Source organism: Aythya ferina (genome assembly GCF_964211825.1).
Source record: "Aythya ferina genome assembly, chromosome: 1".
Classification (NCBI taxonomy): domain Eukaryota; kingdom Metazoa; phylum Chordata; class Aves; order Anseriformes; family Anatidae; genus Aythya; species Aythya ferina.
In genome coordinates, this window is record NC_140296.1 from 101,926,600 (window position 1) to 101,949,692 (window position 23,093).

General features: G+C 42.6%; 1 protein-coding gene and 1 long non-coding RNA gene across 7 annotated transcripts in view; both read right to left on the reverse strand.

Annotated features, from left to right (window-relative positions):
* Positions 1-23,093, reverse strand: part of APP (amyloid beta precursor protein) — a 213,164-nt gene that overhangs the window by 188,589 nt on the left and 1,482 nt on the right. The gene's annotated exons all lie outside the window — the stretch shown is intronic.
* LOC311442193 lies at positions 8,779-12,321 on the reverse strand. Of its 3 annotated transcripts, none has more exons than XR_014696488.1 (3): positions 12,133-12,321; positions 11,507-11,713; positions 8,779-10,952 (listed from the first exon to the last, which is right to left on the reverse strand). It is a non-coding gene; the product is annotated as an uncharacterized lncRNA (long non-coding RNA). The 3 variants fall into 3 exon arrangements; XR_014696489.1 differs by having other exon boundaries at positions 11,507-11,788; XR_014696487.1 differs by lacking the exon at positions 11,507-11,713.

Below are 23,093 nucleotides of genomic sequence, written 5' to 3' on the forward strand. Positions count from 1 at the left end.
GGAAATAACAAACTGATGGAGCTATTGTGCAAGCTATGTGTTCTACAGACCACAACTCTTCAGCTTGAAAAACTAAGCGAACTCACTCAGAAATGGATTTCTATCAGCCCTGAATCAAATAAACTTCAAATAACAACAAAAGAGAAAGCTGATTATGATAACCCCGTGGTGTTCCAAAAGCCGTGATGCAATTCTAGACCAAAAAAAAAACAATGAATACACAGGAAGTAATATGAGACAAAAGAATAAATTCTGACCTATGTTCTAAAACCTTAGCTATGATCTTCCAAAACAATTCTGCGACTAAAAGCGTGTGTGTATTAAAGACATGGGGTTCGTTTCAATTCTTCCACAGCTTGTCTTTACAAAAATTTCTTACTGGTTTCTTTATTTTGGTCTTTGTTATCTTAACACTAAAAACACAGCACAGGACACTGCTGATTTTCAATCTTCCCTTTCCACATTGCACACGATCACTGTGGATTCTGGATTTCTGATCTTATCAAGTACTGTTGAGTTCGATGACCTATGACACTGTTGCTTAGATTTGGGGGATGGAGGGAGACAAACAAAACTAAATCCTGCAATCTAAGGGCTTTCTTCCAGTACACTTATCACTTTCTAATATAACAGACCAGTAGACAACTCCTGCAAGGTTAGTTAATGCAAAACTTTTGAGAAAAAGCTTTTTTTTTTTTTTTTTTTTTTGTGAGAAAAGTTGTGCCAGACAGCTCTTGCTTTTCCATAAGAAAACATGCAGTTAGTTAACAGAAGCTTGCCCTAAGGTCTCAAATTCAGAAAAGGATAGAGAAAATAACTGGCTGAGGGGTGAACTAGATTGCAAAATTCAGGATTTGCTGTACGTTTTTAAAAGGAGACTAAGGACTCCAGGAGCTCTGCTAGGCCCAATCACTAACAGCATCCATGCTCAATCCTGACAAGTGAGAACAGAAGAGATACTCACTTGCAATTGATTTGAAGGCTCATGAAAAGTATTCTATTCAAAAGGAGCCTCCTTAAAGACCATTTCAAATTCTCAATAATTGAATTTAAGACTTATGAAAGATAGGGTAAGATGAACTTTCAGAAGACACTTTCAGATCCTCAAAAGACACAGATAAATGAATGAGATTATTCATTGTTAACTACTCTTATCAGATATGAAAGAACTGATCCGAATGGGAAGACTTAATAAAGATGAAGTGCTGTTCCTTTACCAATAAGTAGACTAAAATCACCACAGATCATTAAGTAGAAAAAAAAACCAAAGCATTAGTCCTCTCCTAAGAGGGAAAAAAATCTCCAGCTTAATCATTTTGGAACCACATACTACAAGATGAATCTCATTTGTCAATACCTCCATTATATTACTGTTACTTTGGACACAAATCCTTCAAACAGTGGCTTATTTGTGGGTATTTTTATTTATCTTCTAATTGAATAATCTGGAAGATTAATCCAACGCCTTGCTTTTTGAAACGCATGAGCTGTAGCATGCTGATAACTGCTGGCCGTAACTGAAGAAGCAACGCGATGCTTTCCCACCTCACGCTCACCGTCGCCTTGCTGCGATGCAGTAAGAACCAGCAGCGACCCTGCAAAAGATGTCGTGCACTCCGCGGCCACGGAGGGGAAGAAAAATCTGTGCTTGGTTCCTGCGCCTGGAGCTCTGTAATACAAACTGAGCACTAATGATGCCTCATAAGGGGAGTACAGGAAACCTTATTTCTGCTCACTAATAGAGAAACAAGCATGATGGCTGTCAACTCTTATTCAAGACTAGCTAGGTCACAGCATGCAGCGAAAGCAGAAAGAACATTTATTTTATTTCACTTGATGTAATGCCTAAGGACTCTAAGCAGGGATACTGACCTCTCATCGGGGATTTCACCAGAGTAGCAGATGCAGAGCACAAGCTACCCATGATCTGAATGCTACAGAGCAGCAACATGTAACAGATTATTCTCCTCCAATTCTCCTCACAGATTTGTTGATGTTAAAAATTGCTTATGACCTACATCAACAAACCCGTTGCCCCAAGCTGCAACACAGCCTCTTCTTTGGATTTTTCTCCCCTTCTGAAGAACACACTCTCTGAATGCCGCACACATTTGTTTTCACATGCTCAAACTGGGGACAAGAAACCTTTCATCCTGACTTCTTGTCTTATACAACAGGGTTTCACTTCACTGGTTATGCTGAGGTTGACAGAAACAGTACCACTAATAATATATCACAATACTGGAGTCTTTTCTGGCTGACACCAAGTATTACCTTAAAACCCTGCTCTTATTCCATGTACAGGGTAAGATATTCTACTGCAGCCTGTAGCTGTCTTCCCATTTTCCACCTTCAAAGACTCCCTTCATATTTTCCTTCCCATTTCCAGCTCTGCTCAACTGCTGAAAGCAGCAGCACAGAATACCAGCTGCAATACTTTAGGCAGATTTCCTTGAAAATGCCAAGGGGAGGGCAAGGAAAAAGTAAAAAGATAACCTGAAAGCATGTCACAGAGATGAAATGTCCAAGTAGGCAAGTCTCTAATTTAATGTCAGCCTCAGACTATCTCAAGCACTGCCTTCTTAAAATAAAGTCACCAAGAATTACTCGATGCTTGCAAGCCAAACCAGCTGAAAAGGTCAGAGGCTTGCACTGGAGCTCAGAGTCCTTCTGCTTCCAGGTGTTAACCACCTCCTTGCAGCAACAGAAGACAAGCAGCTTTTCCACAGCTCTTCCACTTCTCTCCCATGAGGTCGGGAAAGCGGGCAAGGCTTCATGGAGTTTGCAGAGATGTCAGGAGGGTTCAGCTTCAAACAGCACAGAAGCAGCACAGAGTCTGGCTCCACAAGCCCTGGCAACACTCCCAAGAGGACACTGCCGCTCTCCTACTTATGCTCAAGTGAGGCTTAACCAAACTAAGCAGATTAATGAGCCTTCACTGATGGTATAGCTTCAGATTGGCAACCACATTTGGAAAAGTGAATAATTTTTAAAGAGTCCTTCAACTTGCTCACTCCAACCAGCAGCACGTATTTTCATCTGCTGATACAACTCTCCTTACCTTTCTTCCTTGCCTTACGGGGTCAGCCAGTGCACATTATGTGGCTCTTCCCTCTGTTAACATAATAGCAAATAGTATCTATTCTCTTATCCATGCCAGCATTATCTTTCACTTGCATTTTTAAAACTTAACTGAGTGCTGAGGTTGTTTCAAGGTAACCAAGCCTATTATCAGAGTAGCCCATACATAGTTTCAGATAATATTTTTATTTTATTTTGTTACATACAGGCTGAAAATAAGTATCAAAGCCAAGCTAACAATGTAAGGGTAACAGGCAGTATGGTAACAGTCGAGGACAGCTAATAGTTCACAGAAGTCGTAAAAACAATCACTTGATATTCTTCCTTTGCTCTAGATGGGCTTACCAAGGACCACATAGCATTTAGCACAGAATTTAAGAGTGATTTGGTTTCAGGTACTTACCTCCAATCAGACTGACTTCCTGATGGAAGTATGACTGCCTGTTGGGTGCACCTACAAAACCTTACTTACTCCCCTTAAATTGCATATATACATATATAACGTACTTCTACATAAAATATCCTGTTATTTTCAGATGTGAAAAGCACAGAAAGCAATGTAATTCATCGCGTAAAAGAGCTCACTCAAGTGTTTTAACTCACATTAACGTAATAAAAGTTCCTGAAAAGTGAACTTGGCTGTCTCAAATCACAGCAAAATGGCATTTAGTGAGATTCAGAAGGACAACAATGAGCTAATGCCAGGCTCCAGAAAGCATTAAGTAGTGGTAAATTAACACGTGAGGATTTTTTCTGCTGCTCACCATCACTTACTTCGCCTTGACAGAATATCTGTTTACCTTACTGATTTCCAAATGCAAACTACTGTGAAAATTTAAGTTTTTCTAAGCCAATTTCTCCCTTCCTAATCAGAAAAACAGTCTGAGTTATTGTTTTCACAGGTAAGTCCTTCCACATTCACACTGAATTGGATTTCACGTTAATGCCTTCAATCATCTTGGCAAATCTTCAGAATACATTCACCTGAGAAGTCTGGAGTCTACAACATACATTTCCTCCAACGTTATATAGATGAATAAGTTAAACACATGTTTGTTTTAAATGTCAAGCCATCAGTTCTTCGCTTTTTCAAACAAGAAGGGGATTTTATGCCATTTTACTGATGTTTGCAAGGTTTCAGGGTGGCCACGTCACAAGATCTTTTCAGCCTGTTTTTAGAGGACTTGAAAACCTCATTTCTTCACACATATATTACATTTCTGTCTCCAGCTCAGCCAACTTTCTTATTGCTAAGATACAAGCTGTCCAAACACACATCTACCCACTCCTGATTCAAAACTATCTTTATATTAAAGTCTGTCAGGAGCGATTAGTCTGAATAAACAGACGCTATAAATCCATTTCAACGATCATACAATGTGTGCGTGTGGTTATACACATGGCAACATTTGAAACACTAAAAATTGCTTGATCAAATTGCGCAAAGCAACAAGCTAAAGCAACAGCAACCTGAAGATGCTCTTGGAGGCAGCTCTCAGGAGGTGAAGGAAAAAAAAAACAACACTAATTTTCTTTCCCAGGGTGAAGACCGTTCAGGTTACTGGCAGAGTAACTGTGGAGTAACCTCCACATCAAGGGAAATGGAAGAAGCTTCATTAAAAGATGACTTTTCAGTGGTTCAGAAGGTTGTGTGGACAACACTGCCAGACTGAATCAAAGACCTACGACTGTTTAGGTCACACATGCATTACCAAAGTATGCTGACAATGCGGGTCAGAGCCTTAAGGTGGACAGACCTAGCAACACTCCTGCAGAGACCAAGAGAGGGCAAGCTCCTGCTTCCAAGTAATTGTCAAATGTCTTCAGCACTTGCTGCTCCAATTCCTGGTTCTGAAGCCAAAACTTCAATATGGAACAACAGCACTGCGTTCACCAAAATACTGTCCTGCCCGAACACGTTACACTACGACTGTTCCCCTGTGCACTTCTCCTTTCACACAAGCAGCCATTCGGGACCGCTGCCCTGCAATCAGGTTTCACGGAAGATTGCCAGGAGTACTCTGATACACACAGGAGACCTCTCAGTACAAACCGAGTACATATTACCAATGTGATGCTGTTCGAGGATGCCTGTAATTTCCTTATTGCTTCCACTTGAGCACCAGAGCACCAGCTGCACCTCGTGTACAGTACCTACGGTCGCGCTTCCCAGGCCACCACCAGGAACCTGGGGGAAGTGGACATTCAAAGCACAGAGCAAACGCCAATGAGACAAGTAACCTCTGTGCTCACGGCCATCCTTCTTGGGCCAAACAAGCTGTGGGCTCCACTTCAACTCACTGCCTCTGACCTGCTATGACCTGCACAATGTTGGCATCATTTCACTCAAAACACACCACTGAAGACAAAAAGCTTAACCTAAAAATTTGACACAACTATTTCCATAAATCTAGATTTGGGGATATGAAACTATTTTTAACATACTACCTGTACATTAAACCACTTGTAAGGTGTCTCAGAAAAAAGCAGAAGTTACGACACTATTTGATATCGCTAAAATTTGACGTGAAGTGTGTTTGATACTTAACAGCAAACTACCATAAATGCAAACACCCCAAGTCAATTGTTTAGCAAATGGGTTTTTCAGACCACCGTACAAGCCCCCTCGAGGGCTTGTTCCCTCCTTCTTTATTCTTCTGAAAAAGTATACAACTGTGAAACATTGATCGTCCTAGCTCCCGTTCAGTCTTTCAGGACTGCCAACTCTCCAGCACGGTACAAATAAAACCCAAGTGTTTCCTCTTAGATCGGGTCACGGTTACGTGGCTGACGCTGTAATTCTGAGCCTGTAGGTACGGTTTGTCTGCTACGATATCATATAACAAAGGCACACAGGTAAAGGAAACATAAGAAGTCCCTACTCTCTTCACAAAGGATTGTTTATAATGGACCCAAAACGGAGCCATTCTACTATAACAGGCTGTTTCTTTTCTTGCCATTAGTAAAAAGGAACCAACTGTAACCAAAACACCATCTACAACAATAGGTCCATTCAGAAGAAACTGATTCAGGCTCTCCTCATAAAGCAAACATGATAAGGAAGAGGAGGAAAAGACTCCGAAGGGACTTCAGAGGGGTGGGACGTGAGCAGCCACGAATAACCTGTTAAGTAATGTAAGGTTACCGAAGCGCAGACAGCACCGCAGCGCTAACCACCCGACAGGCATCCCCGTCTGGGAGCACGTCGCATCTTGGCCGTTTCCTCCCGCAGCAACCAATGTTTGCAAGCACTGGGAACTACAAGCCAGCACGCTGTCCTTCCCTGTAAAGTATTTCCACTTTTTTTTCACCCTCCTTTTCCTTTCAAGCTTTATCCAGAAAGTTCTGTGGTCTCTTAAAAGATGGAAAAGTAAGGCTGGAGATTATAGAAAACATTTACTACTATGTGGTCTGCATTCAGTTTTGGAAACCCGCATTTAGTTTTGGAAACCACTTGTTGTGATCCAGCATTCCCAGGCACAGCAACCACAAAGTCAACAAACTAAATGTTTACCAGGCTTTAGGGAACACAAAAGTAAGTGCAAGAGCTAGAATGAAGGGGACCGTCAAGAGCCAGTTTCAGTAACTACAACTGGACTCCACTGTCCAATTTCATTTGTTTTCCGATTTCTTTGTGTTTTCTGTTGTTTTTTTTTTCCTTCCTTCAAATCAATCTCCACAATCACGAGATTTGAAAACATCACATTTTCATCAACGTTGACGTTTTTTTCTATTAACTCATCTGTCAAATCTGACCTTAATGCAATTAACCAAAATAATTTCCTTCCCAAACTGAGCATCTCGTTTTTTTGCAAACTCATAGAGGCTACAAAACCAAATCTAGTTTGAAATTACTATCAATTAAATCCTGTCTTTAAAAGTTATAAGAAAAAACACATTACGCATACAAAAAAAAAAAAACCAAACCACTGTTGATTTTATTCAAAATATTCATATGCTTTTGGATCCACAGTTTCCCTCCCCACCCCCCTTAACTGATCTAAGAAAGCGAGTTACTTCTAACAAGACTTGAAGAGTCAGAGGCAGTATTACTCCTTATAGAAATCCATACGTTGTCTAAGACACCTCTCTCTCAGCTTGGCTGGGGGAAGGAGAGAAGATGACAGAAAGGAAGAAAAAAAGAGATGGTGTTTTGCATTCCTGTGCAACCAACAGCGCTGTATGGTACACAGCCACATGGCAAAGATCTCCCCTCTTGCACCAGCTGTGTCTGATGGAAAGTTCAGCCCTCCAGCCACCTTGCCACAGCCACAAGTCAAGGAGTAAGAAGTGGATGATTTGCTCACAAACAGCAGCTGCTCACAAGCCAGAACGGGGCACTGGCGCTGACCTAAGTCAAGACCAAATCCACACGCCTCGTCTGTCAAGCTCCTGTTGTAAAGAGCAATGATTGCCACCAGCACCCTAAGGAGAGCACAAGCTGCACCGGCATCACACAGGGTTGGCTGTTTGCTGTTGTTTTTAACAGAAATATTACTGCATCTTCTCATTTCCCACTCAGTTCACCAGCAGCCAGCTGCAAAACGCAGACAATAAGCTTGCCCCTGGTTAAGCAGGCAGACATGCCTGCAGCAAGCCCCGGGAGGTGAAGGCAGCGCAATGGCGCAGAGCAGCACCTGATGGGCTCACGCAGAGGCCGCATCGACCCAGAGGCACCGCGAGCGCCCGCAGCCGCGCTGTCCGCAGGCCACGCAGAGCAGCAGCAGCACCGTGGCACATCACGAAGCTGCATGAAGCCGGCCTGTCAGCACATGCAGTGTGGCCTAATTAACACGCACTGGCAGTGAGGATGAGCACGAAAGGAAGAAGGAATATGAAAAAAAAAAACAAAAAAAAAAACAAAAAAAAAACCTGACTAGTCAATGCTTGCCTGAACACAAGCCAGCAGTGTGCCCCGGTGACCAAGAAGGCCAACGGCATCCTGCACTGAATCAGCAGCAGTGTGGCCAGCAGGAGCAGGGAGGTGATCGTCCCCCTGAGCTCTGCTCTGGTGAGGCCGCACCTCGAGTGCTGGGTTCAGCTTCGGGGAAGCTGAAGGACTACAAGAAGGACATCGAGGCCCTGGAGTGTGTCCAGAGAAAGGCTACAAAGCTGGTGAAGGGCCTGGAGCACAAGTCCTGTGAGGAGCAGTTGAGGGAGCTGGGGTTGTTTGGTCTGGAGAAGAGAAGGCTCAGGGAAGACCTCATTGTGCTCTCTACAACTGCCTGGAAGGAAGATGTGGGGAGCTGGGGGCCGGCCTCTTCTCACAGGTAACTAGTGATAGGCCTAGAGGGAATGGCCTCAAGGTGCACCAGGGGAGGTTGAGGTTGGAAATGTGGAGCCATTTCCTCTCAGAAAGAGCAGTCAGGCACTGGGACGGGTTGCCCAGGGAGGTGGTGGCATCACCGTCCCTGGGGGTGTTCAAGGAGAGGTTGGACGTGGTGCTAAGGGACATGGGTTAGTGGGTGACATCAGTGATAGGGGGATGGTTGGACCAGATGATCTTGGAGGTCTTTTCAAACCCTAATGATTCTGTGATTCTCTTGTATCAACTAAACCACCCAGCTTGGTGTCATCTGCAAACCTGCTCTTGTCCAGATGTAACATCAATTACCACACTAAAATGACAACTGGAACAACTATGTTGTTTTTTATGGCTACAGTGCTGAAAGTGAAGTCAGTGACTGAAAAAAAGACTGATTTTGGCTGTTCTTTTATTATTACTCTTCACTGTAAACATGACTCCAACACTTCATTTTTATCCCAACACCCAAATCTACAGAAAGCAGTGTAAGGTACGGCAGTAACATTAAATGTTCTTCTGAGAAGGACAATCCTTAAGTGCCAGACACCTGTATAAAATACCATCCATCTCTCAAAATAATCACTTTGAACACCCAGTAGATGGAAAACCCCAAACAGGTCATAGTATTTCTAGTTTATGCTCACTTTTAACTTCAGCTGTGGCAGAAGAATGAAACCTACTTGCAATGCCTGCAGTACAAACGCTGACTAGCTAAAGCCTTTCAAGACTTCAACCGCCTGGAGTTTTTCTTGCTGAATTACTGCATCCCACAGGACCCACCAGCTCTCGAGTTCGAGCACTGCACAAAATCCCACGAGCACCAGCGCTCCCTTTACTTTGTACAGGGAGCAGCTTCCTCCTGTTTCTGAAGGACTTCGCACACGTGCGGAGAAGGACGGCTCCCAGGCTGACAGCATCCCTCCTCGCTTCCAGAGATGGCCCGCTTTTTGATTTCATACACCCAGAACTAGCTGCCTGTGATCAGTGCTACCTCGGCTAGCTTGGAGGTGACACTCCCCACTCCGCAATCAGCAGAGAGCTGTGAAGGAGTATGTGCTCACTGGATGGGCTGGAAACACCTCGGCCACCAGGCCCGTGGGCACTGGAGGTCATGACTGATGCTGTCTGCCTCACTTCACCTCACCACAGAGCCCTCAATAAATCACAAGAGCCGAAAATACACACAAACATTTTCGGATGATGCATCAAAACTTAAAAGGCAATATAAATAGGAAGTGTTTTCATGTCAGAGTGATGAGATTCCAATATATTTAGGAGTCCGGCTATCAAATAAAGCGTTTCTTCTGTGTCATCAAATTTTAGATCAGATTTTTTTGTAGCCTTAATCACAAACAACATCAGTCTAGATTTCACTAGGGTACTCAAATTGAAATGGGGATGATGGACAGTGGCACAAGCTGTTATATATAACTGATCATGACTACTGCACGGAGCTTTTGCCTGTTTCTTCATCCCTGTAATAATGCATCAGTGCCTATCAATACGGAGCCTTTACATTTCACGTTATTCTTACCATAGCAGCTAAGTGAAGTTGGTCTGCAAAATTTCTGCTCCCGTTGATCTCCAGAGACCAAAAATCATCCTCCTCTAAGGAGTTGAGTTTTGACCAAAATAAGTTGCTCAGCTTTCAGCATCAAAGAGTTGAGAGAGACATCTCCCTCCAAGATGGGCAGACGATTCGACTTCTCATCTGGTCCTTGTTCAAGAACAGCAACTTGACATTTGCTTCTTGTCAGCCCCCTCAGCGCATCTCCCCCCTGCTGCCAACCTACCACATGGCACTAACTGCAACTCCAGCAAATTCCTGAGAGCCACAGGTAAAAATACTGCTCCTGCAGGAATAACAACGCATCCATCAACACGCATTATACGTCTGCAAACATCACTGTCTTCAGTTCACTGCAGGAAACAACTGCTGCTCACATCACTCAGATGCCAGCTGCCACATCCAAACGTTCCTCTCCGTGTGCCTTCAGCTCCGACCTTTTCTCCTCCCTAAGGCCTTGACACAGAGCAGAGCCCCGCATGGTAGCATCACTGTCAGCCCGAGTTAAGCGCAGCTGCAGGTAGGACAGAGCGCTTCCAGCAGGAACAGTGGGATGTCGGAAATCGCTGGTACAGGAGCTAGGGGTGTGTGCATGCTGCTCACATTCACAGTGTCTGTGAGCAGATTCGGCTTCAAGATACGGCACGTGTAGTCAATGCAGAATATTCTTTGGGTGTACTTGGATATTTATTCCACCTGCAAGACCAGGTCTGTAATGGGTACACATTTAACTTGACCGTTTCAAGTACCTGCCATTGGACTAAAATGTGAAACTCTCCAGGCGACTTTAAAAAAATAAAGTGTTTCTACCCCTGAAACATCAAGCTGGGACCATCACGTACATGATAACTGACCAGGGCTTTTATGCATCATGTAACTTGATTACTTTTGCACTTCCAAGCATCACTTTGGGAAATACCGACAGCAGCTGCTGAAGGACACTGTGGCTCTGTCCATATCTCATCTCAAGACCTTGGACTGTAAAATTTTTATGCAATGCTACAAAAAAAAAATAAAAATCAGTAGGGAGAGACATAAATAAACCTCTCAATAAAAACAGGTTTTGAAATTAGACTACGATGGCTATATTCATTCTTAATTTAATTAATAATGAAGCAAGTGTAAAGAAAAAACTGCCAGAAACCACTGACAGATGATATACTGATACGTTTACCTTAACAACTCAAGAATAGGTAAGTTGCATTTATATTAATTTTAAATTAATCTGCTAAAAATTCTAGAAAATACATTATGATAGAGCATTGCCATCAACTCCTCTACAAGCAGCCTGAGTATCCGCCCATAAATTCATTTAGTTACAAATAGATGATTTTAATAAAAGATGATCAAGAACCCCCTCAACTCATAACATCTGAGCTGTGCTACCAAAGCTAACTATGTTGTCCTTAGGAAGGAGAAAAAGGTAAAAGCTTAAAAATAATTCAGTTGCTCAGTGAACAGGAGATAATAGCATAGTAGCGGAGAGTAAAGTAATTTATCAGCATCACAACTTCCAGTGCACAGCATGAAAATACAGATACACTCTTGGAAACCTTTACAGTCCCCCACAAAAATAAGCATCGGGGTGGGTTTTAGTTATTTTCCAATTGTGCAACATTCTCATTTTCTGGAGATGTTTTCATTCCTTGGGTTTCCCGGTGAGAACTGAAGCATTCAACCCTGCACACGCACAGCCACTCTTCCTGTGATTTCGCGCAGCGCCATGGAGCTGACATTAAGTTGTTTGTGCAGACAGTGAACTGTCAGGGCAAAAAAAGTCATGTCTTGGTATTGACTGAGCTGCTATGCTCCACCTTTGAGCAGATTTTGTCAGTCTAGAAGTAAACATAAGGATTTTAGCAGTATGAATTTAAGCCACAACTTTGTGGGTGACGATGCAATGCACTACTTACTAATTGGGGGTGGCGGGACGGGGTGTTAAAGATAACCCCAAACTTATTTTCCACTTGAGCAAGATCCTAACAAGCCCTGTCCATATGACTCTTTAATGCCAATACAGACATAGCATAAAACCACCAGCTGCAGCCAGAAGGGAACACCAGCACCACCAGAGTCTCCTAAACCAAAGCATTACCCCAACACGCTCCGTGCCACCACCTGAACCTATTCCATCCTGTGTCCACAGTGATCATGTTTTCCTCTTCAAGGCTTAACCCACCTTTTCCATGGGGTTTACCAACCAGTGGTAGTATCTGTCATGCTCAGCACAACTGCTTCCACCTCTCAGAGCTGCAAAAAATACATAAAGGGAAATACATGTTCTAGTCCAGAAAAGCCTGGCTTATGGAAGTTGGTCTTTTTTTTCCTAGTTTACTTCTCCAAAGTTATTAGAAATAGTCCACAGACCCATCAGACCTGCTGGCAAATCAACCACCACTGCTCTGTAGCTTAACTGGAATCCAATCAAAAAAATTCTCCCCCAAAGACATAATAATAATTGTTCACAAATATCAGGAACAACTTCCCTGCTAAAGATATGGGCAAAGCTGACAGAAAGATGTGGATAACAGTAGAACGGTAATGCTCTGTCAGAGCATGTCTTTGGCTGGGCATCACTTCGCCAGAAGGCAACCAGCAGACACTTGGTCACTGCCACTTCAAAAGAGAGAAGAAAATTATTTCCTTCTGACACCTCAGGAAAACGATCTGCGTGAAGTGCACGTGTTCACACGTGGAGAAGGGAAAACAACAATCCAGGGCAAGAACACCCGCATGCCACCAGAAACCAAGCTTCGAACCAAGGCAGCAGAAATGTCACCTCCTGCTCCTCGAGGGACGAGGGTCAAAGGGAGGCAGAAGCCAAGCAGGAGTGGCACACGTAGCAGCACCTGGACGGTGGGCACACCAAGCAGATCAAACCCGAGTTAGTAAGGCATCAAAGCCAGCACAGGAGCATCAATCCACCCTTCCCAGTGATAATTAGTGCAAGCAAAGCCTATATTTTTAAGGCATCTTCCCCCTACCCTCCTATCATTAACAACTTGAGAGAGAATGAAAACCACTGAGGCGCGGGTGCATTAGCTCACCCAGCATTAACCAAGCATTTCTTGAATGTGTACCTTCAAGTACAACCGGGCGACATACTCCAAACGCTTTCAGGAACCAAACCCATGCTCCAACTCAGAATGTGTTCTGCAGATAACTTCAGCTCCTAAACACCTCAATGTGGGAAGGCGTTATGCAGTGACGTACACGCACCTCACAACCCATGGGGGTGCACATTTTATAGTTAAAAAAAGAAGCTGTGTGTATAACGACCACAATATCTATACCTACACTTGTAAAAACAAAAAAAAACTAGCCTATTTCCTCATCAAAGTCATAACACTCCTTGCATTCACATGGAAACCAAGTACGATATTAAAAATTTACTGAAGATTGAGGGGACAGTAAAGCCTCACTGAGATGAAGCACTCGTTTCAAATGACAAACTCTCCTCCATTAATATTTAATTTTTAGCTACATCTAAAAAATACTCAGTTTTCCAACACTTCTGTTGTGTGCTGTAAGTGAGCAATTCCTCAAAAAATCCCAGCTGCCTGTTGAAAGTGCCAACGATCCAGCAATTATAAGCATTTTTGAACACCTAATCAAAACAATGCAAGCTGTATAACTGCATTATTTATTCTGTTCTGCAAACAGAAATTCATAAGAGTGCTACTTCTGAAAACAAAGCCATTTCATATGTATCTAAAAGCTATATCAAAACTCATGAAACGCACTTTTTCACTGTCACTTTACATGCCAATTGCCCTCTATTACTACTTAAAGGGGTATCAGGCTTGCACGCTTAAAACAAATCCAAGCATTGTACACAGCTAGCACCATGTACTTGTATGTAAACCTGGATAAGACTGAAAACAACGCAGCAAACCACATTTATTATTTTGGGCACTGGAAACACTTATGAAAACTGTAAAGTATGATCCAACAAAGATGGCAGACTCCGTCTAGAAAGTTTCAAGAGCATTTATTAAATCATTTCAGACAGGAAGCTACTGAGAGTTATATGACCAAAAAAAAAAAAAAAAAAAAAAAAAAAAACCCTTTTTATAAATTAAGAAAAAAAAAAGTATTTTGTTGCTGTTGTTTTGTAAGAAACTAAATTATTGTTCCAGGTCTGAGTGGAAAGACAGAGGGAGGAAAGTTTTTAAGCAGATAAACAAACCGCTAGCACAGTACATGAAATTTGCTGATATTCAAGTTAACCCTGTAGATGCTCACCTACTTCACTTCTACATTTCTTTTATTATTCGTGATACTTCACATCTTCTTATACCAATTCAGGTGCTGTAAGTGACCCAACTGTGTAAGACTGAAGAGGCAAAGACACTTCCCCAAGGAAATTTTATGTGCTTTTTTACAATGTGACTGAAGTCACGGGAACAGGTGGCTAAAAATATCGCCCCTTTCTTTTCTATTCACTTTAACTCCAAAAAAAAACACAACTTCTGGATTTCTGTACCATCTGGTTTAGCAAGAAGACTTGGTAACCTACCACATATACTCCAAATTCAAGCAAAGTGCTCAAAGACTGAGAATCTTCAAGGTACGCGTTAACCAGAGATCTACAGGTGTTTTCATTAGGAAGTACGAACGCCCCCAAGATTAAATATCTCCCTACTTGTTCTCTTGATTCTTCCTACAGATTCACCAGTTTACCAAAAACTGGTAATACTTCTTCCCATCAGCTCAGGGAAACAGCTCGGTCTGGTCTTCCCAAGGTGCAGCACAGAGCAGCAAACAGCTCTGCCCATTTGTCTTCCCTTGCAGATCCCCTTCAGGCAGAGCAGCTTTTTGGCTGCTAGCATGATTAAAAACAGTCTTTCCATTAGGATGCCAGTGACACAAAGTAAGATAGCTGGAGCAAGAACAGAGCACGGATTTTTTTGTTTTGTTTTGTTTGAGGTGAACCTTATACTGCGCTGTTTCTACTGAAACAGGAATCCTCACTGTTGGAGCAAGACAAAAGCAGCTGAACACCAAAAGGACCTGGCAGAGAGGACACCTCAGTGAGAATTAGAAGAGTTTATTGCCTGTGCAGTGAATAAGAGCAGGGATTTTTATGGGTCTGGAAGGCACCCCAAGTCCCTTGGAGCCCTGAGGGGCAGCTCCAGTGGCCAACACCAGCCACAGCCCCGCAGAGCTCTGCCAGGGAGGGAAACCAGGCAGGTCTCCTCACCTGTGCTTTTGTACAGGGCAAGAAGTCAAATAAATCAGTCTTTGAGCAAGGGTACAATACTTGAATTTAACTTGGAGACTTCCCACGTGCCACATTCCATAAATTTTAAGTATTTTTCTTTGCCAAATCACTCCCAAATAATTTATTAAAAATCAGTATTTGATGGACAATCACAAAGCGTGCACCCCAGATTAAGCACAACATTCCCTAAAAGCCCATGTGGCCTTTTAGACCAGCCCCAGCTTTCACTGAAACACTCAGGACGCATTGCTCAGAAGATACATTATTTAGTGATCATCCTCCCAAGGTTTTTTCTTTTGCAGGCTCAGGCATTTAACAGACAAGAACCCTGTACAAGGACTCCTAGCCATGCAGGCCATCCACAACGGCAAATAACCTACAGGTTGTTTCCTTCTTTCTTTCAACCTTGTGTTCAGGGGAGCCATGGAGCTGACCCGAATGCACGGGGCAAAGACAACTGCAAGCAGATCCAATCCCAAACTTGTTGCGCACTATCAACAAATATGGATAACGTGACAAAGCAACCCAGCTTCCCAGTGTCTGGCCCCACCTCCAGCATCTCCTGTTTCAGCAGACCGATAACAGGAAGAAAAGGCACAAACCAGAAACTAAGCTGGTCAAAGAAGTAAGAAAGCTTAACATATCACTTTTTTTTTAATCATAATTTAATGCTGAGAGCAGACACTTCCGACTCTTTTCTCAAGTAGATCTGTAAATATTAGCACAAATGTCTCTGAAATCCAAACCCAGTTACTCTCAGAAAACGCTGGCTCTACAGGCTTAAAAAAATAAATCAATCAAGTTTAAGGCTTACTTATACTTATATGTACCCCGATAACACCAAAACTCATATCCGAAAATCAAAAAGAAAATAAGTTATGCTGTGTTTGCAGTCAATGCTGGTGTCCACAAGCCAAAAAAAACCTACAACAGGACACTGCTGCAGTCCTTGGGGATCTGCAGGCAGGTACACGATGTAAGCCCCACCACACAGAGAGCATCTCCTCTCATCTGCTGCTCGCCACCATGCAGCCCAACACTCTGAATTTACCCCTTTGGAAAACCAGTCACGCAGTCTTCGTGTCTGGAGGCAAAAAAAAATGCATTTCCCTTCTCAGTTTGCCACAAGCCTGCACTGTTAAAAACATGTCCGTGGTTTCCTATTTGAATGCCTTCCAGACGGTGCGAGCCGCTGCGCCTTTCCTTGCCTGGTATTTCCTCTTTGTGGAGGCAATTAAGGCCCCATTCAATCTTCCTCCTGATAAATTACAGATCGTCTTTCTCATTGGGTTTTACCTCCAGCGCTGGGCTTTAATGAAGTAAGTAAATGAGGCTGCCTCCATCCCTCGGAGATGCCAGCTCCTGCCACAGCCCTCTCCTTGCTGATCCTCCCTTGGAGAAGACGGGATGGGATCTCTTCTGGGATGGGCTCAGCAGCCCCAAAACCACACACTGACGCTCCCATAAGGACTCTTCAAATCCATGCTAAACCCAGACAAGTTCACCCTGCAGCCGAGCCCCCGCTGCATTAAATCCAAACCATTGCATTTCCCCACAGAAGTGGTGTTAAACGCCAACAGGAGCTTGGTAGTTACACGTATAACCACAACGCAAACTCTGATCTATAGCTGTTTGACAAACCTGAAGTCACGTTTAAATACATTTCTAGAAAGAGTTTTGACTGATTTCCAAGTAAAATGCCTCAACTTCACCCTGCTGTATATTGGAGGTGACATCTTCTCTCAAAGCTCAGCTACTCCCAGTTTTTTCTTCCAAAACCCCTTCAGCCTTAGATCCCCTGCCCAAAAGGAACCCCTCTGAAATTAGCACAGGGGCTTAACGCAGCCCCTCAGCTCTGGTTGCTGCCTCCAAACCATCTCAAACTCACATGCATATTTGTTCTGGATCCGTTATTTGCTCTTTGATATTTCAGTTTTTCCAAGTCTCATTGTTAAGCTCTTGCATAAAATTCAAACAGTGAATTCTGAGTTTGTTTTTTCTTTTTATAATGTAAAGCTGACATACTCATGATCTTTCTTCTGGACACCTGGATTAGAGAAGTCCTCATCTGCAAATTGCTCACAGTTAAATTCAAGAAGCTAAAAACACTGAAAGAACAACTGGGAGCTCCGACATCCTCAGTCTTATAGTTTTGTTAAGCAACTTCAGGTCAGTATTATTCTTCCAAAATTTAATGGAACTGAAGCCAGAACCAGTGAAAGGAAACAGCAACAGAATTGCGATGCTGAAAGATGTGTCATTAGGAGCAATTTTATTCTATTTCATAGTTAAGATAACCGGGATGAGGACAAAGTATATCAAAGAATATCAAATAAGTTTCAAAACAACCCCACAGCTTGCCCCATATTTGGAAGTCTAGATGCTTACTAATGCTATGCAAATGCAAAAAAAATAAAAAATAAAAAAATAATCACTAACTCCTATACTGTAACTACTCATCATCCAAACTATAACCTATCAGCAATTACTACAACTAAATTCACAAAGCTTATATGAATATAAAGGAAAATTACCAAAATACTGAATGTCATTTTAAAGCTGCTACCTTTTTTTAGCATTTAACAATTTTCTTCTCTTATTCAGTTTATGTTCCCCTAAGTAATACTAAGTAATTTTCCTTTGCAGTTAAATAAAAATGAGCCTTTTCCGTGTAGAAAAAGAAAAAAGAAAAACTAGAAGCCATGACTCAAGTTTATGGGGAGCTGAAAACATGAACAAAATCAAAGCTTTATCAAAAAGCACATCAAAAAGCCTTCACCCCATATTTTAAGACACAACATGGGAAGCAAAGTTTTTCAAGCTACCTTTCGGATGACGACAAAGCAGAGTGCAACAGGCCTGCTGGATGAGCTCAGCACTCCATATTCCAGATCCAGTGCCAAGCTCCAGTTACAAATAAATTTACATAACTGATCATAAGAAAAGCAACTCAAGTTAGCTGTTTGTCTCAAAATTGTATTACAGTGTACAAGAAAATGGGAGGTGAAAAAATAAGTCCTTTGCAGGGCCCAAAATTTAGAGAGAAAAAAAATTGATTTTACACAGTCAAAGCTTCCGCTTGTGCCATCTCTACTCCAAGATGTGCTGACGAGGTTAGAGAACGCTTGCTGCAGGCACAAAGATGATGCGATAGCACGACAAGGAGATTGGAAATAACTCCAAAATCGTGCCCTCCCATCTCCATTTTCTTCATCTGCGTCAAAAGGATGCTATTACTAAATTTTGGAGATGGATGAGGAGGCAATTCTCATCTTCACTAAAAGAAAAAAACAGTAAATTAATGGGGCATTTCAAATCTGTTAGCACCAAATAAAAATTGGAGTTGTGTATGTGTAAACTCTTGTTTCGTAGTTTCAAAAATTGAATCAAAACCCAAAGTTAATAGAGTTTCCAAAATGCAATATAGGGTTTTGCTCACTCATCTTCAACTCCTAGTAGACGTGCCCTATGTTTTACAGATTGCGATTCCTAACAGAAATTACACAAAAAACAGACACTGCCGAACTGGATCAAGCTGATAGCCTGCTCTGAAAGGCAGCAATCTTAAAATGCTTTCAGTAACAGGTACAACCAGTTTTGCCCCATTCCTGTCACATGCTATCTGCTGTGGTTGAATAGATAAGCTCTACTCTAGGGAAGGACAAACCAGAGCAGGGTGAAGAGGGAATTCCTATCTAGATTAGTGTAAAATGGGTCAGTAGGAGCTGAATGGAGTCATCCATCCCTGAACGCAGCTCCTTGGAGTGTTTTGTCTTTCACTGAGACTTGAAGGCAACTTCTAACAACCAGGAACCAAAGAGGGGTCAGGTGTGAAAAGACTGCTCATGTCCTGCCACAGGTGAGGGGAGGTAGGCAAAGGGACCAACACCTTAATTAAAAGCCTCTCCCTCAACTTCAGCAAGCATGGTTTCAGCGGTTGGCACTCTTTCCCCAGAGAAGCTGCCTGCTCTTTGAGCTGGGCCAGTTTGACTGCTTGAGACCATTTCCTGACACAGGTGTGTCTGAAGCATTTGCCAGAAGAGAACTACCAAAAAAAAACAAACAAACAAAAAATAACAACAACAACAAAAAAAAAAAAAACAGATGCACAGCTTGTTGCTTGTTTACTGCAGCACAGCACCATAAAACCATCGGAGAGAGCAGTCATCGAGTGCTGAGTTCAGTGGGCAGAAACCACTGGTGGGAGCACAAAGAGTGGCTTTAAGCAGCTGGCTCCCGAACAAGGTCTGCTGCCAGCCGGACGGCGGTGTTGGGCTGCAGCCTGAAAAGACCTGAAAAGATTACAAAACCACGGAGTGCGCCGGCTCACGCGCCCCTCTGTTCACTGCTTGGCTGTCCCACGCTCGATGAAAGACCAGCAGTTGACCAGAGCATTGGCTTCGCTTGGAAAGCCTCTTAAATCAGCACAACCCACACTTACCCATTAATAGGAAGTCCTCAAGAGCAGACCAAGTTCTCCTGAACCTGCTGGAAAGACCAGCGTGAAAACACAGGGGCCAGAAGCCCTGCTTCTCAGCTGAAGAAGCCACAGCGCTCGCAGCGTTGTTACATCGGGAGCTAAACCCTGATGTACGTGCACACATACTGACTGGCTGCTGTCTGATCCGATCTCCTTGAACACTAGTCCCATTTAGCTTCTTTCTCTTTTATACACCTAAATTCTCAGAAGGAGAAGTGGGTACTTTTGGGAACTGGATGCATCTTCAGATCACAACATTTAAGAATCAGTTTTCCAGAGGTTTTCTTTTTTTACTCAAAATGAATAAAAACAAAGGCATATACTTAAATTCCAGAACCGGTATCACATGACAATTGAAGGCAGACAACTGACTTACTCAGACCTGAAAACCAAAGTTATGCACCAGGCATTACTGGTTCGTACTCTCCTGTGGTCCAAAAGGATTAGAAAATGTCATTTCAACACCTCAGCTGTAGGTATTTCTGAGGGAAAGTCAGGGAGGAAGGGCAGGTTCCAGACCAAGTTTTGAGAACAAGGGCTCTTCAGACAGACCACCTTCTGTTTAAATAATAATAATAATAATAATAATAAATCTGAACAAAACTTTGACTTCTCGAGGGCCCTGTGTCTCAGAACTACTCCAGGTTCACGCCTGTTATCAACACTGCTCTTGGCAATGCTCAGCCTGGCAGCGATTTTTGTAAACTCTCAGCACAGGAGCATGCTCTAACAGTTAACTGAGCCTACAGAAAGTCGTTCATTATTTTTTTCAATTTGCTTTACTTTTAATCTTCTTACACCACAGGATTTTTTTCAAAATCCCCCGAATTTAAATCCAATAACACCCAGCTCTAGACTTATGTGTTAAAACCACACAGGATAGATCACCTAACAACTTCAGTGAACGCATTACCATAGATAAACCCTTTTATTTCCTTTTATCAGGGGCAGCCTAGAACTCTCTCTCTTCATTGTCTGGATATACAATATCTGTAAGCAACTACTGGTTCAATACAGCTGATACGCGTGACGTATGCACACATACCTGTGCACGTGGTGATTTTAATGTCCTACCCAAGACACGTAAATATATGTAGGAATGTGGAAGGTGTGACAGACGTCAAAATTACACTCATTCAAGGATCAAGTCCATAAACTAAGTCTAGCGATACCACCTTCAAAATAAACAACCAACAGCTTGGAGACGCATCTCCACCCAGAACTGGTGAACCAACCAAACCGTGGACCAGGCTCTGTCCTTGGAGCTCCAAAAGCAGCCTGGAGAAAGCCCTGGGCAGCCTTGGCTAAACCTCCACAGCAGGCCCTGCTTTGACCTGAGGGTCTCTGTGACCCTAACTTCTTCTTCCTTTCTCCTTACACAACAAGCTTGCGTTAATTATTTTACAGAGCCACCGAAAAATGATGGCGTCCCAACAAACAGCTGCCATTTCACCAAGCAGTTAGGTGAAGTAACTGTGCTCTGAAGGTACTGTGCCAAGCTTTCAGCATTAAAAGGACTGCCAATTAACAAAATCATCATACCTTTTCTTCACACAACTTACAAGCTGTTTATCCTTTACCATTTTAAACACGTGCCAAGAGAAAGTCATGAAAAGCCGCCGTGAAGTTGACCTCTACTTCTCGTAAATTTGTCATATAACTGAGAATACCTCTTAATTAAAACAGATTAAGAAAGATCACTTGCATCTGTCATGCAAACAGCTTGTTTGGAAGGTGTTTGGATAAAAAAATATCAAGATCTTGTCACCTCCCTCATATTTTTCATACGTGCTCTATGAAAAGTACCATAGCTATCACTTCTTTCCCCAGAAAACACATCTGAAGAGAACGCAAGCCTCGCAATTGTCTGCTGCTCATTAATCATAAACAAAAGGCAAACGGGGGAGTGAGGGAGAAGCTCCTTTTTTCCTCCTCTAAGTTGTCCATTTGACTGCCAATGCACCAGAAGCCATAATGCTTGCCCTGCCTCTCCCATTCACGCAGCCTCCTATTGCGACATAGCAGAATTTTAAATAGCAAGTTCAAAAGGGATCCTTCAACAAACAGAAAATCTTGGCCAGAGGACTTTGGAAATAGAAGCAAAAGGAAGAACTGAAATTCTGTCACGAAGGCGAAAGAAAAGCTTCCTTTAATTTCCCATGTTGCAGAAGTAATTTCTGAAGCTCTGCTTAAAAACGAAATAATGAAGAAACAAATATTTTGGGTCTTCATTTAAAAATACAGAAAAAAATAAAGGCCTGCAAACATTACTCAGTTTTTAGAAGAGCTGTCAGGCAATGTAATTCTTGTGGACTGACTTTCTGAGGACCCCCTTGTATGATATCAATATCTTAATAACTCGATTTCAGTCTGCTGGTCTAAGAGCCTTGCTCATGAACGCGGACCTACAGCTGCAAGCAGAACAGGCACGACAGATCTGGGCAACCTCAACGTGCTAACTAAAAGAAACGTTGATTTATAAACCATGGTTGCTCACTCAAATTCATAAAGACAGTCACTGTCTGTTATATTTCCAGGGGAAGAGATTAAATGGAAAAATAACTACTCAAGAAGATGACAATATCACAAATTCTTGGCCAATGGATCTCCTAACCTCTGTATGTATGATTCACTTGAGTGGAAGAAGCAACATACTAAGCAACTATGACATTGCTGTAGCGTCACTGAGGAACATTTCCTTTATAGATGCATAAATATTAGTCTGCCTGTAATTTTAGAAAGGAATTCTTCATGTGTAATACAGCAAGGTTTTTAATTTTGTTCCTGCCTCCCCTCTTCCTTATACCACCCTGTCTGAAAACACGTATATATCTTTTGCTGCTTTCTAAAGCTTCTGTTAAAATGGCAGGGAAAATGTTTCATTTCAGAGATGAGATCTCACGGGAATCTAATTCAAACATCAAAATTTCACACTTTAGTACACAAAGACAATTCAAGTGCAGTAAATGCACGCATGCAATTCCTATTATGACATATTTTAGTGTTATAAAAGCAGTCACTTGTTCGAAACGTCGGTCTTTGGAGTATCAAGGCTAAGGAATGCCCAATCACAAGAAGACCAGATATGAAAACCTACCCCACTGCCACACATTAAAAAAAGGGAAAGACGCAAAGCCTCGAACGTTCGTATGAAATGCCAGAACAAGATGGAAAGCTCCTGCACGAACACCAGGGCTCATTTAAACAACTGTTTCAAGGCAAAGGACGCCTCTGGAAACTCTGGATGCCGCTCAAGCAAGCACCACCGCAAGGCTGGGGTCGTACACGTCTCTGAACGCAGGCTCTGCGTGGAATGGTGTTGATGCAACATCTGTGCCCGTTTTCTTGGGAGCACTTTTACAGCACATGCACTTTCATCCACCTATGTATGTGTAAGGCCAGGGCTAGAGAGACACATCTGACCACGGAGGGATGG